Here is a 15,453-nt window from a genome sequence, read left to right as displayed (position 1 = left end):
TTGATTATTTGAAACATTATACAATGAATAATGAGTAATCAATATGGCACTCAAAAGTTTTGGGGCCATATAGGATTAGTATTATTCTTGTGTTTCACTTTGCATGTGTTGACTTCCCGAATAACTAGGTTATTCAAACCATCCACAGTCGATAATACTCTGGAAGTAGGTATTGAGGCAAGACTGTCATGAATGGGTCTGTAGTTTGTCTAGGACAAGGTGGCTGCAGTGTTCATGAGTACTCCTGGAATAAGATTCGAGTATTGGATTCAACCCACGCTCATCTAAATCACTTCATGGATTTTATCACGAGTTATTGTGAGACGATAATATGTTATATTCTTGAAACAGAGACATGTGAGTTGTAGTTGCGAGTCGGTTGCACATTCACATATGCAAACGCACCAGTAACTTGATGTTATAAAACATATTGTTGTGTGTAATTTGATGAGTAAGTACAAGCAAGCATTTGGGTCAAAGTTTATCCGTTCCTTTTACTTCATGTGGATAAAAGTGATATCTATGGGCCCTTCGATGATTTAGTGATGACACCCCGAAGTGCTTGGCCAAGCTTGGACTGATTTAATTTGTTCAATTAGTCAGTCGTCCTAAATCGGAAATCTGGAAACAATAGATGGACAAAGAGAATGATAATAATCCATGTCTCATACCATATGATATCTAGAATGCAGTAATATATGATCCCTTATCTAATGGACGCGTCATTGACTAGGTCAGAGTTCGACAGCGGATTTTAGGAGCTACGATTGCTAGTCGGGTTATGGAGTCATACTTGCAATAATAGTTATTAGACTTATCCAAGTGGGAGACTGTTGGATTAAGTGTCTAAGCCCACAATTATAATTGGTTTGTACTTAACCCGAGAGTAGCATGGTCCATTTGGGTTGCATATCACCACGACATTTTGATAGGATGGACTTTTGAGAATAGGTTATTTATGGTTTGTTAAAATATTATAAGTTCTAATATATTAATATGAAGTCATATGATTTAAGTAGTATTGATCAAGAATTAATTTGGAATTAATTTAGTGATCAAAAGAGACTAATTAAATATATGGGGATTGATTTGGTAAAATCATTCATTCTGATGGTGTGGGCTAATGATCAATGATTCCTTAGGTTGGGCTAAACCCATGTGACAACCCATGGATGATCCATGGAGGTTCAAACCCATGGAGCCTAAGGAATATGGAAGGTCATGCACATTAGGGTTTACATGGTGTAACCCTAGTTTTGCCACACTATATAAGAAACCCATTTGCTCCTAAAATTGGCACCCTAGTGTTCTTGGAAGAGCCATAGCCGATTTTAAGTGCAAGTATTCTCTCTCAAGTCCTCCATCGTTGGTGGTGTTGTGTGATTCCATTTGAGGTGCAACACTTGGGGAACTAAGTTCTTAAAGGCCAAACTCAAGAATTCTACAAGCTACAACAAAGAGGTAACTCTATAACTCCCTTTTGTATTGATTATATCATTTTGTATGCTAGTTTTAGGCTTAAATCTTTGGAAACAATATGGCATGTATAATTAGAAACATAGATCTAAAGCTTTTAGGGTTGTATGTGCACCATAGGATGTTGTAGTATACTAAAACCCATCAGTATGGGCCCATACTACTGAAAGCAGTGGATCCGTACTCGAGTCAATGAGGGCTGAGATAAAACCTGGGAACTTGTAGTGTGTGAGATTCCTCGAGATATGATGAGAATTCTGATGATTGTTATTGTTCATTTTCGAGTATGGTGACGCTACGTACTAGACCAGTTGCCAGTTCTGGCGCCGGCGAGGGATCAGGCTCGGGCTCTGGAGATGGGCAGTTCGATGATCAGATGAGGGAGTTCATTTCATCTGATATCACACGCAGTATCATTGAACAGACTCTTGTGATCTTTGGTACGGTCAAGGAGGGAATTTTGGAGATCCTTGATGATAGAATAAGCGTAGTTCGCTCCGAGGTGATGGCTGTTGGGTTTTGAGCATTCTAACACCCCTATGGTGTACATGCAACCCTATAAACCTTGGATCTATGTTTTCTCTATTATACATGCGAATATTAACTATTCCAAGGTTTCATCCTAACTAGCATATTATGAAGCATCTATACTACAAAGTTCTAGTTAGATGACATACCTTTTGATGTAGCTTGATGTCTTCAAGCTTTAATAGCTTAGCCCCAATAGTGTGGAAGCCTCAAATGGAATCACAAATCACCAAAACACCTTGGAAGAACTTGAGAGAATATGTATGCACACTAAAATCGGCCCACTCTTATTTTCACACACTTGTCCCAATTTTGTGAGCCAAGGACCCCTTTATATATTATGGAGGATTAGGGTTACATCCATGTAAACCCTAATACCCATGACCTTTCATTTACATAGGATCCATGGGTTAAAAGCTCCATGGACCATCCATGAAAGCTTAGCCCAACCTAAATGAACTTGGCCCATTCCATATATATAAGAGTCCATATTTAATTAGTTCTTTTTGATCACTTAATTAATTCTAAATTAATTCTTGATCAATACTAATTAAATAATATGATTCCATATTAATATATTAGAACTTATAATATATTAATATAAATCATAAATATACTATTCTCAAAAGACTATCCATATAAATTGTGCCGGTGAGGTGCAACCCAAATGGACCATGCCGGGTCGGGTGAAGTACATACCAAATATAGTTATGGACTTAGACATTAATCCAACAGTCTCCCACTTGGATAAGTCTAAAACTATTATTGAGTATGACTTCAAAACCTAACTGGCAATCGTAGCTCTTAAAGCCGCTGTCGAACTCTGACCTTGTCAATGACTTGTCCATTAGATAAGGGATCATATAGTCCTCCATTCTAGATATCATATGGACTGAGACATGGATTATAATCATTCTCTCTGTCCATTTGTTGTTTCCCGATTTTCGATTTACGATGACTGACAGATTGAACAAATCAAATCAGTCTTGGCTTGGCCAAGCACTCACATGTGTCATCGCTAAATCATCGAGGAGCCCACAGATATCGCTTTTATCCCGAAGGTAAAAGGAATGGATAAACTTCGACTCATATGGCTTGTTCTACTACTTGTTGAATCATACACAATGGCACATTTTATAACATCGAGTTACCAAATGCATTTTCGTGCAATCAATGTATAACCAACTCATAGTAACAACTCATATCTCTAGGTTTGAAGAATATAAGATATTATCGTCTCATGATCACTCGTAATAAAATCCATGAAGTGATTCAAATGAGCGCGGGTTGAATCCAATACTCAGAACTTATGAGCACTCATGAGTGTTGTAGCACCACTTTCTCCACCAACTTGGACCTCTACAAACCAACCCATGACAGTCTTGATTCATATCTACTTCCAACATATGACCGACTGTGGATGGTTTGAATAACTTAATCATTCAGGAAGAGCGACTTAGTTATTCTGGAAGTCAAAACATGCAAATTGAAACACAAGAATAAATTAATCAAATATGGTATCAAACCCTATGAATATAAATAAACACTTTTATTTATCACCATACTGATTACTCATTATTCATTGTTTCGGTTTTATCAACTTTATACTTGAATTAAAAACACTAGTTGTCCCATGCTCCAAGCATGTACACAATGTTTTTCTTAAACAATAGCTTTGCCATACACCAAGTATGCACTCTATGTTTGTCTATGATCCTTACTTTGTGAAATAAACCAATTGAACATAATTTCAATGATTCTAATTTCACACTCCCAAATCCTTATCGAAAAATGTGAGTATTTCAAATTCCTATCATTTATCGAAATCTGTTTAGATTTTAAACTTATATGCACTGACCCTCCTGTAATGAATATGTACAAAGTCACAAAGACTTGTCAAAAGTCATTATAAGGTATTCCAATGGAGATCAACTCCATGGAAACTAAGTCTCATATTCAAAGTACATTGCTTTGGACATGCTTCTTGCATTAAGTTTTCTAATCTTACACAGATAACTTCCACCTATGGAGACAACTCCATATTCTCATTTTGACTATCACTTCTGAATAAGAGATGCCTCTTTTCAGAATATGTCAATATGGTCCTTCCAAAATTATCACTATACTTCCAACTGTCCCTGAGCAACCAATCTTTGGTAAACCTCAGATTGTCCTCGACAATTGCTTAATCATTTTAGTCATATCCAATTCTAGACCTTTTCCCTTCTTAATGCCTCTAGGCATTTGAAAAAATTAAGAAATGACAAATATTATAGCACATGCAATCGATCCTGTACCCAAAGCAAATGGTACACGATTCATGATGTCTCACATAAAGACATGATTCTAGACCAGTCTTTTGCTACAATATTTTTATTTGCCATGTTTTCAAAATTTGACTATGAAGAGGGATGCCGTAATCATAATCGAATTTTGAGAACGCAATATATAGAATTTCCTTAAGTTGAACCAATCCAACATGAAATTCATATATATATTCTTGACTAAAGATGATTAAGGTCTCAATCTAAGCCTTTAGAACTGAAATGAAGTATATCCTCTCCCTTAATTATAGCAAAACAACTTTTTCAATCCCTGCAGCCTCACGAATTGAAACTTTTGTTTTCTATAATTAACATTGCTAACTTGCAACACTAACAATAATTATCATGCTCCCACTAACATGATGATTATTAGCATAACACTTATGCTCCCACTAGCTTTGACATGTACTCAGAAATCAGCTGGATTTCTAGAAATCAATACTTTATTGACTTTCTTACCAAAGTTCAGATTTCTGATACGAGATGCTTTGATAAAACTTTATCAAAATCATACACCTTTCCTTAGATAGCATGCATGTGTGTCTAAACAATTTCAGAACTATGAAAAGGGATGCCTTAATCATAGTCTCAACTGTTTAGACCTTTTGCCATCTGCTTCAAATCTACTTGGTGGAAGTGTTTCCTCACCATCATTTTCAGGAATCGGAGAGAAACCTTATGACCCTTAGATTTTATGGTGTATGTGTTCTTATCCATGTGAATCGTCAAAACCATAGTCACAAGACAAGGATAATGACAAATCCAAACTCATATGGACTGAACTTATGCAATCTTAACTTCTTGCCACCTGGCAATACAGGGCCTGCCATTGCTTCCAAGTTGTTATGCAACCAATTGAGAACTTTCAGAACTCCTATGAAAAGCCAACTTTAACTGGAATGGGCACAGAATATGTCAACACGATAGGTTATAAACCTCAAGTCGTGTGCTAGTGAAGAACCTCAGGTTTTATTCTTGATTAGTTCTTGAAATTCTTTTTAGGATCTTTAAGACTCCCACTATCCTCTTGACATATAAGACTATCTTGCCAAATATTCAAGAGTTAGTGCGGATTCTTTATCAAGACAAACACTTCACACAATTGGCCTTAGTTGGTCTTTGTTTTGTCCAAAACATCACAACTTACCAATTTCAAATGTACAAGAGTAGGACACTTTTACTCTTACATTTGACAAGTGTTTTAAACCTTTCTTTAAGATATGTCACTCAAGTTACAATCTTGGAGTATGACTCTAAGAATTGTTTTGGAACGAAGTATGACTCATCTTCCTGATCTAACCATTTCAACAATTCATGACTCCTCTTCTTAGTCATAAGAATGCACTAAGATGACCTTTAGAGGACTAATTGTGATATGATTTCTAAATCATTAAGATGATCACAAACATGATACTAAAGTACTCTCCCATCTTTTCAGATTTGAGAAACTTTTATCTTTCTGCCTAATTTGATTCTTCCCATTCGTTCTGCCATACATTGAGACTTTTCCAATGTTTCAGAATTATACTTATACTTGTGAGTATAACCATATTTACTAAACTTTAGTAAATCAAATAGTCTTAACGAGCTTTGTGGTGGACATGACCAGTGCACAAGAATATGTACTCGATCCCTTTAGTCCTTCACTTGACTCACACATCCATGTGAACAAGTAATTAGTCTTGATTTTCCAATGCTTGAAAGTTCTCATTCATCATACTATTCAACTTGCATGATTCCAAGTTTCGGTCCAATTGAAACTTGGGTGATGAGGAACTTTCCTGATTTGGTAAATTTAGACACTACCACAAATGAAAGAATCAAATCCATTTTCCAATATTGCTGTCAGTGGAATCATATAAGCAACAATTTTCCACAAATGCCATTGTAAGGATACTTCAAATAAATAAAATTAAACAATTTTCTTTTATTTTAAAACTTTGCGGAAAAACTTATCCTTACAATCCACATGGAAAATTGTTGTTATCTATTCCTTAGCAATATATCATAACTTCTTAAGCAACTGCTCAAAATTTTGATGCGATCGAAATCCACCTTCGCGATCAGAATCAGCATATACTTCCTTTAAGATTTCTCTCTATTCTTTGATTCTTAAAACATCAACATATGACCCAGTCACATCATGTAATGAGGATCTCAGAATAGAACTTAACAGAGTTAGATAATGGGCTCTACCTGATGTAGAGTCAAACTTATTGACTTTAACATCCTTAGGTAAATTTGGCAGCTTTGCAATCAACGCCCCTTCCTTTGGCAAAATAAACATATGGACCCTTTGGTAATGGGACTATCTCAGACTTAGCCTTTCTCTTTACCATTTGGTCAACCGAGTTGACTATGGCCAATCCCTTTCCATTGGGAAGAGAATGCTTTTTCTGGATTTCCAGTGTCACCATTGTCACTGTCCATAAAGTTTTTGGGAAGTTGATCTTCTAATCAAATTTGCTTTACTATCGTTCCAAATCATTGCTGATTCTGCAGCACCAAGCAAATAGATATGATCATTAAGGTTCATGTCATAGTCTGTTTCATAGTAGTCCCAAAGGAACTCACTATGTGACTTAGAAAGTGATTGAACATCCAACTTTCTCAAGACTTTGACACCCAACTCTCCCGGCTTGTCAATATGTGACTTCATCTCTAAGATGTGATCACACATAGACCTTGCTTGCCATTAGGGCTTGAGTGACCTTGAACTTGTGGGTTAGGGAGAATAATTGGAGGAGGTGGAGGAAGAGAAGTATGACTTCCGTGAGCCAAACTCGGGAAGTCATATTCATTAGGAAAGCTTGGTTTGGGAAGATCATTGTTGTCTAAACCAGACATCAACAATGGGAGAAATTCACGTAAAGTTGATTTAAGTCCTTAATATAACACCCAATATGATATATTAAGGCTACGACCCAACAAACTATTTTATAACTTGGAAAAGGGATGCCGTAATCCAAGCTATAAAATATTTGAAGGTAGGTTAATGACGATTCACCAATTTCCACCAAGATAAACGAAATGTATTATTAGGTTTTAATTGGTTTTGAAACTCCTAGATTCTTTTGAGATTCATTGAACTTTTCAATGGCATGTTTCAATCTGGAGTGTGCCCTTCAGGTTTTGTGACTGGGATGCCGAGGATCACAAAACAAGGTGTGAAGTAACCATGCAAATATACTTGGTACCCTTAATATTTACCCCTCAATCGATGTGCCGGTTAACCACACACGCTCCAACGATACTATGATAAACATTAAGTTACCCTTTGCCTACCTTGTTAAGTCCAGATTAGTGTGTCGGTTAACCACACACGCTCCACTAACAGCTTAAACAAAGTGCAAAGTGTAATTTCATGGATTAGCACCTTATTCACATTTTCCTAAGTAACTAAGATTGGGAATTTATAAGTGTTTAGTTACTTAGTATTTATCATTATACTTATAATGAAGGGAGAATTATAGTCCTTGTCCTACCTGTTCGGCTAACGACCCTCCACCGGTCAAGGAAGCGGTGAGTGAGAATGGACACCCATTAAACTGCCATTTTATAGGCAGTAACCTTATACCCCCCTTATAGACCGGCTTCGTGAATGAGACCTACTAATGGTAAGACGACTTGCTCTTATACATATAATATATTAAACTTTTAATATTATAATAGTATAAGGGTGTATTTTAGACATTTAAAATACTTGGTGGTTTAATCTATTAATTAAACTAGACTTTTAATTTAATTAAACTCAAACCATATATTTATGGATTAATAATACTCTTTTAATTAAACGCTTTAATTAACTATTAATAAAGTCCATAAGAGTTAATTTGAACTATTCAACACAACATCATAATTCCAATTATTAAACTCGAAATTAAAACCATTTAATTAATTGATTAAGTTATGAACCCAAGAGTTTTAGAATTCAATTCTTCTTTTCATAAAAAACTTTTCTCAAATTCCAAAACTTGAGGGAAAGTTTTGTAATTCTTGAAAACCTTTGGATTCCATAACTTATGGAATTAATGGTGTTTTATGATGAAACTTTCCATGTTCCATAACTTAAGAACAAGTTATGGAATTCTTTAAAACATTAACAACAAATTTTGTAACTCCATAAAAACTTTTAATCAAATTTTTTTTTAAAAAAAACTTTCATATCCATAACTTATGGAAGTTTCAAAAACCCTTAAGATCACAACTTTAAAAAAAACTTTTGAGCTCCAAAATTTTATGACAAAATTTGTAACTCCTTAAAACATTTAGATCAAACTTTTAAAACTAATAAAATAATCATATCATTTTATCTTTTACTAAATTTAACCTATTTCAACTCATATAACAAATGATTCAAATTTTTACAAATAATTCGTTTTTCACAAAACAAGTAATTATCTTAAAATTTGACAAACGTCATGTTTTTTTTTCTTTTTTTTCAACTTGAAAATAAAACATTTGCATCAATATAACAGAAAACAACCCATGGCTCTGATACCACTGTTGGGTTTTGAGCATTCTAACACTCCTATGGTGTACATGCAACCCTATAAACCTTACATCTATGTTTTCTCTATTATACATGCAAATATTAACTATTCCAAGGTTTCATCCTAACTAGCATATTATGAAGCATCTATACTACAAAGTTCTAGTTAGATGACATACCTTTTGATGTAGCTTGATGTCTTCAAGCTTTAAGAGCTTAGCCCCAATAGTGTGGAAGCCTCAAATGGAATCACAAATCACCAAAACACCTTGGACAAACTTGAGAGAATATGTATGCACACTAAAATCGGCCCACTCTTATTTTCACACACTTGTCCCAATTTTGTGAGCCAAGGACCCCTTTATATATTATGGAGGATTAGGGTTACATCCATGTAAACCCTAATACCCATGACCTTTCATTTACATAGGATCCATGGGTTAAAAGCTCCATGGACCATCCATGAAAGCTTAGCCCAACCTAAATGAACTTGGCCCATTCCATATATAAGATTCCATATTTAATTAGTTCTTTTTGATCACTTAATTAATTCTAAATTAATTCTTGATCAATACTAATTAAATAATATGATTCCATATTAATATATTATAACTTATAATATATTAATATAAATCATAAATATACTATTCTCAAAAGACTATCCATATAAATTGTGTCGGTGAAGTGCAACCCAAATGGACCATGCCGGGTCGGGTGAAGTACATACCACATATAGTTATGGACTTAGACATTAATCCAACAATGGCTATGATGGGGACGCGCACGATGACATTTTGGGAGTTCCAAGCTGGTGGAGCCCCAGACTATGATGGGGTTAGGTACCCCATTCTCAGTAAGGAGTGGTTATCGGATATGGCTATCGCGTTCAGGACGAGTTTCTACCTCGAGGAGGCGAATGTTAGATATGCTTCCTGCCTGTTGAAGGATCGGGCACGTGATTAGTGGGAAGAGATTGGTAGTAAGTTGCGTGATGATGCGGTTGATGCTCTGATATGGGATGATTTCTCGACCGGGTATCTAGCGGAGTTTGCTCCGGCAATCGAGGTGCAGCAGTTGGCGTGAGAGTTTTGGGTCTCCGCCAGACTATTGAGGCTATAGCAGAGGTCACTGCCAAGCCCCATGAGAGGGTTTTGTTGGTACCGCAGTATGCACAGATGAGTAGATGATGAAAGTGAGGAATCATGATATGATGCGGGATGATATCAGGGAGTTCTTGAGTAGTTCGGGGTGCGAGACCCTGAATGATATGATTTCTATAGCCCGTAAGTGGGAGATGGATTTGGAGCACATTGGTGAGAGGGGGGTCAGACCAGGTGCAGACATTGGAGGGTCCTGGGAAGAGACCCAAGATTTCTAACCAGCGCATGAAAGGCCAGCAGGGCCGGAATTTGTGAAGCACGTGAAGGAAACTGCATGAGGGGACTTGTCGTTCTAGAAGTTTGGACTGCTACAAGTGTGGCAGATTTGGTCATGTTAGCAGGGATTGTCCTCAGGAGGCAAGCCCGTTATATCTCCTCTATGAACAGGTGAGCCACAAGAAGGTCGACCGTCCGATGTTGAGGGGAGGAGCAGTGTGTGTGCCTGCTCTGGCTACTTTGAGAATCACCAATGGATGAGAGGGTAGGTCAGGAGCCCCAGCAGTGAGGAGTCGGATTTTGCAGTGTCATTTTAAGACAGAGGAGGTCAGGACATCAGCAGGCGACATTGCGAGTATGTTATATGTTGCTTTCTTCATGGTTTTATCAGTATGTACGTTATTCTGGAATCTTGCATCGCTCGGGGTAAATGTATAGTTATGTTATTTCTCTGCTTATTTTGGGATTATATCTTCATGAAGTGTTATATGCCATTTGCATGCCATGAATCGTTAATGGGTTAGTAAGGGGTTGTATATCGTATAGCGAGTTCCAAGTGTTCGGTTGTTATCTTGGGTTAGGATGGAGATCGGTTCAAAGGCTTTACACGAAGGAATTATGGTTAGGATTCAGCAAGTTAGTCTTCTAGTATCGTCATGATTCAGTAGCCGTAGTATTTGTGCTTAGGATGGCTTTCGAAATTGCCGAGAAAAGGGGGTGTCACGGAGGATTTTATTGGAGCACCCGTTCTTTCGATTTCGAGAATCTGAGCGTGATATCATTTCAAGGAATTGGATTTATCACCATTGATGGGATTCGGAAAGCATTCATCTAGTCTTCGGTAATTGTGCGGTCTTTGGAGTGGGCTAGTAATGGATCGCTAGCACTGGTAAGCACAGGTTGTCGACCGTTTGATTATTAGAGAGTAAGAAGGATTGGGAATCCTTCAATTCTCACGTTCCGTGGAGACTTAGTCAAATCTAAGAGGGGGAGAATCGATCAGGTATTTAGGAAGAAGAATTAGGTGTGAAACTAGGATGAGTTTCGCATCCCCGTTAGGGAGGAAGGTGGTCGAGTGGCCGTCTAGATTGAGGATTGTGTGAGTTGGGAGTTCGGAAGCTTTCCAACATTTGGTTTGCGTTTTCTTGGCATCGGTTGGCGAGCTTCGGGGACTCAGGTTGGGGTTCCAATCATAAACTGAGTTCGGTTGGGAGTGGCTCAAGCGCGTGTGAGAATGTGGATGGTATTCGGAAAAATAGATTAGCAGTAAGTCAGTGGGCGGCGGATGTGGTAGCGCTAGAGTGTAGTAAGACTGCGGGTGTATCCGTATCATTCACTAGGTTGGTAGACATCATGGGAGTGTTGTTAGATCGCAAGGAGAACCGTAGCACCCACCAGTTTTGGTGCAACAGTGAGGGCGTGGCAAATCCATGAATTGGTTTACCAATTTCCCCAAATGAATTAGACCTGGTTGAGCCAGTCATAAGACCATAGGAACACCACTGCAGTCATTGGATCAAGGGAGCGATGGACCGTATAAGTTCGTTTGTGATATATGGCTACCTTTGGTCACGTAGTGTTCACTTTTAGCCTTGGATTTGGTGACGTCAGGATTCGACGTATGGACCCGATCAGTTGGATCAGGAGGTCGTTAGAGCCACAGTGGCAAGATAACTTATGGCAACTATTGACAGATGAGTATTACGTTCGAAAGTCTTGTGGGGCTACTGTGTGGGAGTCTTTTGGCTCAGCAATCAGGCTCGAACCCGGTACTTCAGATGACTGGCAAACGAATTGAGACCAAGGAGGTCTTGGTGGATTTTGGAAAGCAACCAGGAGGCAGCATACTGTTTCGGACAGTTCCAGTGCTTCGGGGAATATTTGGTCGGGTTAAACCGAAGGGGTAGGTCGAACACCCAGATATGCTCGGCAGTATCTGGTTGAAATAAACCGAAGGGGTAGGTCGAGCACCCAAATATGCTCGGTAGTATCCGATTGAAATAGACCGAAGGGGAGGCCAGCACCCAGATATGCTTGGCAGTATTAGTGATTTAGGATTTCATGTATGGATGGGTAACTGATTTCTTGGGTAATGCTAAGTCACTCACAGCGGGATGAAATAATCTCAGAGTAAATGATTTGACCCTATTGTGCAGCTCTCGTCTGAGTCTAACCATTGCAGGGATGAGTCTTCTACTCGAAGGATTATTTGAGCCTTCTATCAAGTATAGGTGTTTTGCATCTAGTTATGGTCAGTGACCTTGTTCCCAGTGGTAACGTCAAGATAATAGAGGTTGGAAGTGTTCAGTTTAGTCTGGTATTCAAGGTGGAATCGGCTCGGTAATGGTTTAGTGTGGGCGTTCTATCTGGGGGTCAGACCAACTTGAGACTTCAAGTTCGGGAATGAAGAAGTGGTTTTATGCATGGGTTTTTGGATTCGTTGTCGGTGGGTCAAAGAGTTCTTCCATGGATTGCTCTTTTCGGGTTGGAAGTTTCTGTGTGGGTTCGGTTTTCCAGGGAAGGTCGTTTATACTCAGGATCTTCAGTTGCGTTCCTCAGGTGGTTTGTTTTGATATGGGTGTTAGTAAGGAATGATTTCGGGGACGAAATCTAATTTAAGTGGGGGAGAGTTTTAACGCCCTGTTTTGAATCGTTGCCATTGCGGGGTGGTGAGCAAGGAATGGGTATTAGCTGACTTAGAACCCCTGAAGAATCGAGTTTGGGCTCATTTGGAGGTGTATGATGTAGTTTGGATGATCCGGGTATTTGGTTTGTGTTTTGGAGCCCAAGGGTATCGGTAAAGGCGTTGGTTCGGGCCTTTTATGAATTTTTAATTTACGTTCGGTTGGTTTTCACGCTATATAAAGTTGATAGAAGTGTAGTGCTTCTCGTTTCCTTTTGCGTGGATATAAAAAACGTCAAAATCGTAGTTATAACAAAGAAGTTATGGTCATTTGTATTTAGAAGGGTTTGGGCCGTACCGGGTACGCGGGGCATACGAGATATGTACGCATGGCGTACTTGGGTGTTATGGACGTGGGTGCATATGGGAACGCCCTGTGTTCCCGAAGGGAACGCGCTGCGTTCGTTTGGGCAGACTAAACCCTAGTTTTCGGGTCTTGAACCCTATTTAAAGACCTTAACTCACCTCCAACCCTCATTTCCTTCAGCCTCCATCCTATCTAACCCTAAGAACGAAACCCTAAGCCTCTTGCATGTATTTTGAGCTTACCTTGAGCGTTTTGGTGTTATTTGGGTGATTTTGAGGAAGAAGGTGTTTAGAGAAGAAGCAAGGGATTGAAGAGAGCTTGTAGATCCAGAGGTTCTACATCATTTCCAGCCTATTGAAGGTATAAAGTTCTCATATTGGTGCTTTTACATCATAGATCTAAGTTCTCATGGATATTGTCCCTTTTTGGTCCCATAGTTGAGATCTTGTAGTTGTGATCATTGTTGAGGCTTTGAGTTTCTCCTCTTGGCCTTTTTAAGGGTGTAGATTCATAAAGTTTGCATCTTTAGAATTGTGCAAGCCCCATGCATGAGTTTAAGCCCTCTTATGAGAGTTCAATGCTATATTCTGAAGTTGGAACTTTTGGAGAATGCAAATTCACCAAGTCAGCGACTTTATGGTCCTACATGCTCTTTAGGACTCAGATCCATGTTTTGGCCGAGTGGATTTAAGCATTAAGTGCTTAATAAGCCTTTTTGGAATCAACATGCGAACGCGCCGCATAGGGTCGAGGAACGCCTGCGTTTCGATTTGGGTCCACGATCTTAGTCGGTGGCGAACGGCCAACGCTCCACCAGGGAACGCCATGCGTTGGGGCATCAGGGGGACTTCGGACCTTTTTTCCTTGGACTTGGTTTTGGGGTTTGGGCTTTCTGTTCGAGACATTTTCTTGGACTTTGCTACTATGGGGCCTTAGTGGATCATCATTTTGGGCTTTATCGGACTATATCTTATCTTGGGTCTAGGGTAAGGCCCATTAGAGGAGTTGGGACCAATTTAGAAAATTAGGCAATTGGTGGGCCATTAGTGGGCTTGGGAAGTCTACCTAGTATTGGGCCTTTCATGTTATGGTTTTGGGCTTTAGGCATGGACCAAATTAGGTCAGGGGTAAAATGGTCACTTTACCCTAAGAAGGATTATTGGGTTTTGACTAAGTGTTATTTTGTACTAATAGCTCGGGGAGTCGTCGGAGCAGCCGTTAGAGATTTCTACCGTGACATTCAGCATTGAGGTGAGTTACTTTCCCGGAATGAGTGGGTCGAAGGCACCAATGTCGGCCCACTAGTAGCTGTTTATAGTAGATATAATTATCTTTGTGATAATTGTCTGGTATGCCACTATCATTAGAGATTTATGTGCTTGTATGTTATGTATTATGTGGTAGTGGTAGGAGGGGTGAAATAGACCCCGTAACCGGTTGAAAGATACTGAAGGGGTAAGTCAGCACCAAGATATATTAAGCAGTATGTGATTATGTGCTTATATGCTAGGATATTATGTGGTAGTGATAGGGGTGAAATAGACCCCGTAACCGGTAGAAAGAGACCGAAGGGGTAGGCCAGCACCAAGATATGTTAGGCAATTACCGGTTGAAAGTGACCGAAGGGGTAGGCCAGCACCCGAATATGCTAGGCAGTTACCGGTTGAAAGAGACCGAAGGGGTAGGCCAGCACTCATATATGCGAGGCAGTTACCGGTTGAAAGAGACCGAAGGGGTAGGCCAGCACCCGAATATGCTAGGCAGTATGTTTATTATATGGTATTTTGTATGATGGGGGAACTCACTAAGCTTCGTGCTTACAATTTTCAGTTTTGGTTTCAGGTACTTCTTCTTCGAAAGGAAAGGATCCGACATGATCACAACGCATTACACTATGATTTCCGCATTATGAGATATTTGGGATTTGTACTCTGATATTACTTTTCTATGACATGTTTTGGTTATTTGAAATACTGAGTTTTGATTATGAAATGAGGTTACACTATTGATGTTTCAGACTATTCGTTTTTATAATTACTTATTTAAAAACAAATTGTTGGTTCTGAATTTTGGGATGTTACATTTGATTTTCAAAATTTATATAAGATTCATATTGTAAATGTGGAAAACCGAATTACATACAATTCATATTCACAGTGTGAATAGTAAAATTATAATCTTACTTTGTAAAATTACTACAAACCGTTGAATTTGTATGTCAAACGAATTTATAAATAATCAAACCGTTGAAATTGAATGTCAGATTT

Source organism: Lactuca virosa, chromosome 4, assembly GCF_052849685.1.
Source record: "Lactuca virosa cultivar CGN04683 chromosome 4, Lactuca_virosa_CGN04683_v6, whole genome shotgun sequence".
Taxonomy (NCBI): domain Eukaryota; kingdom Viridiplantae; phylum Streptophyta; class Magnoliopsida; order Asterales; family Asteraceae; genus Lactuca; species Lactuca virosa.
Note: the sequence above shows the minus strand (reverse complement) of the source record.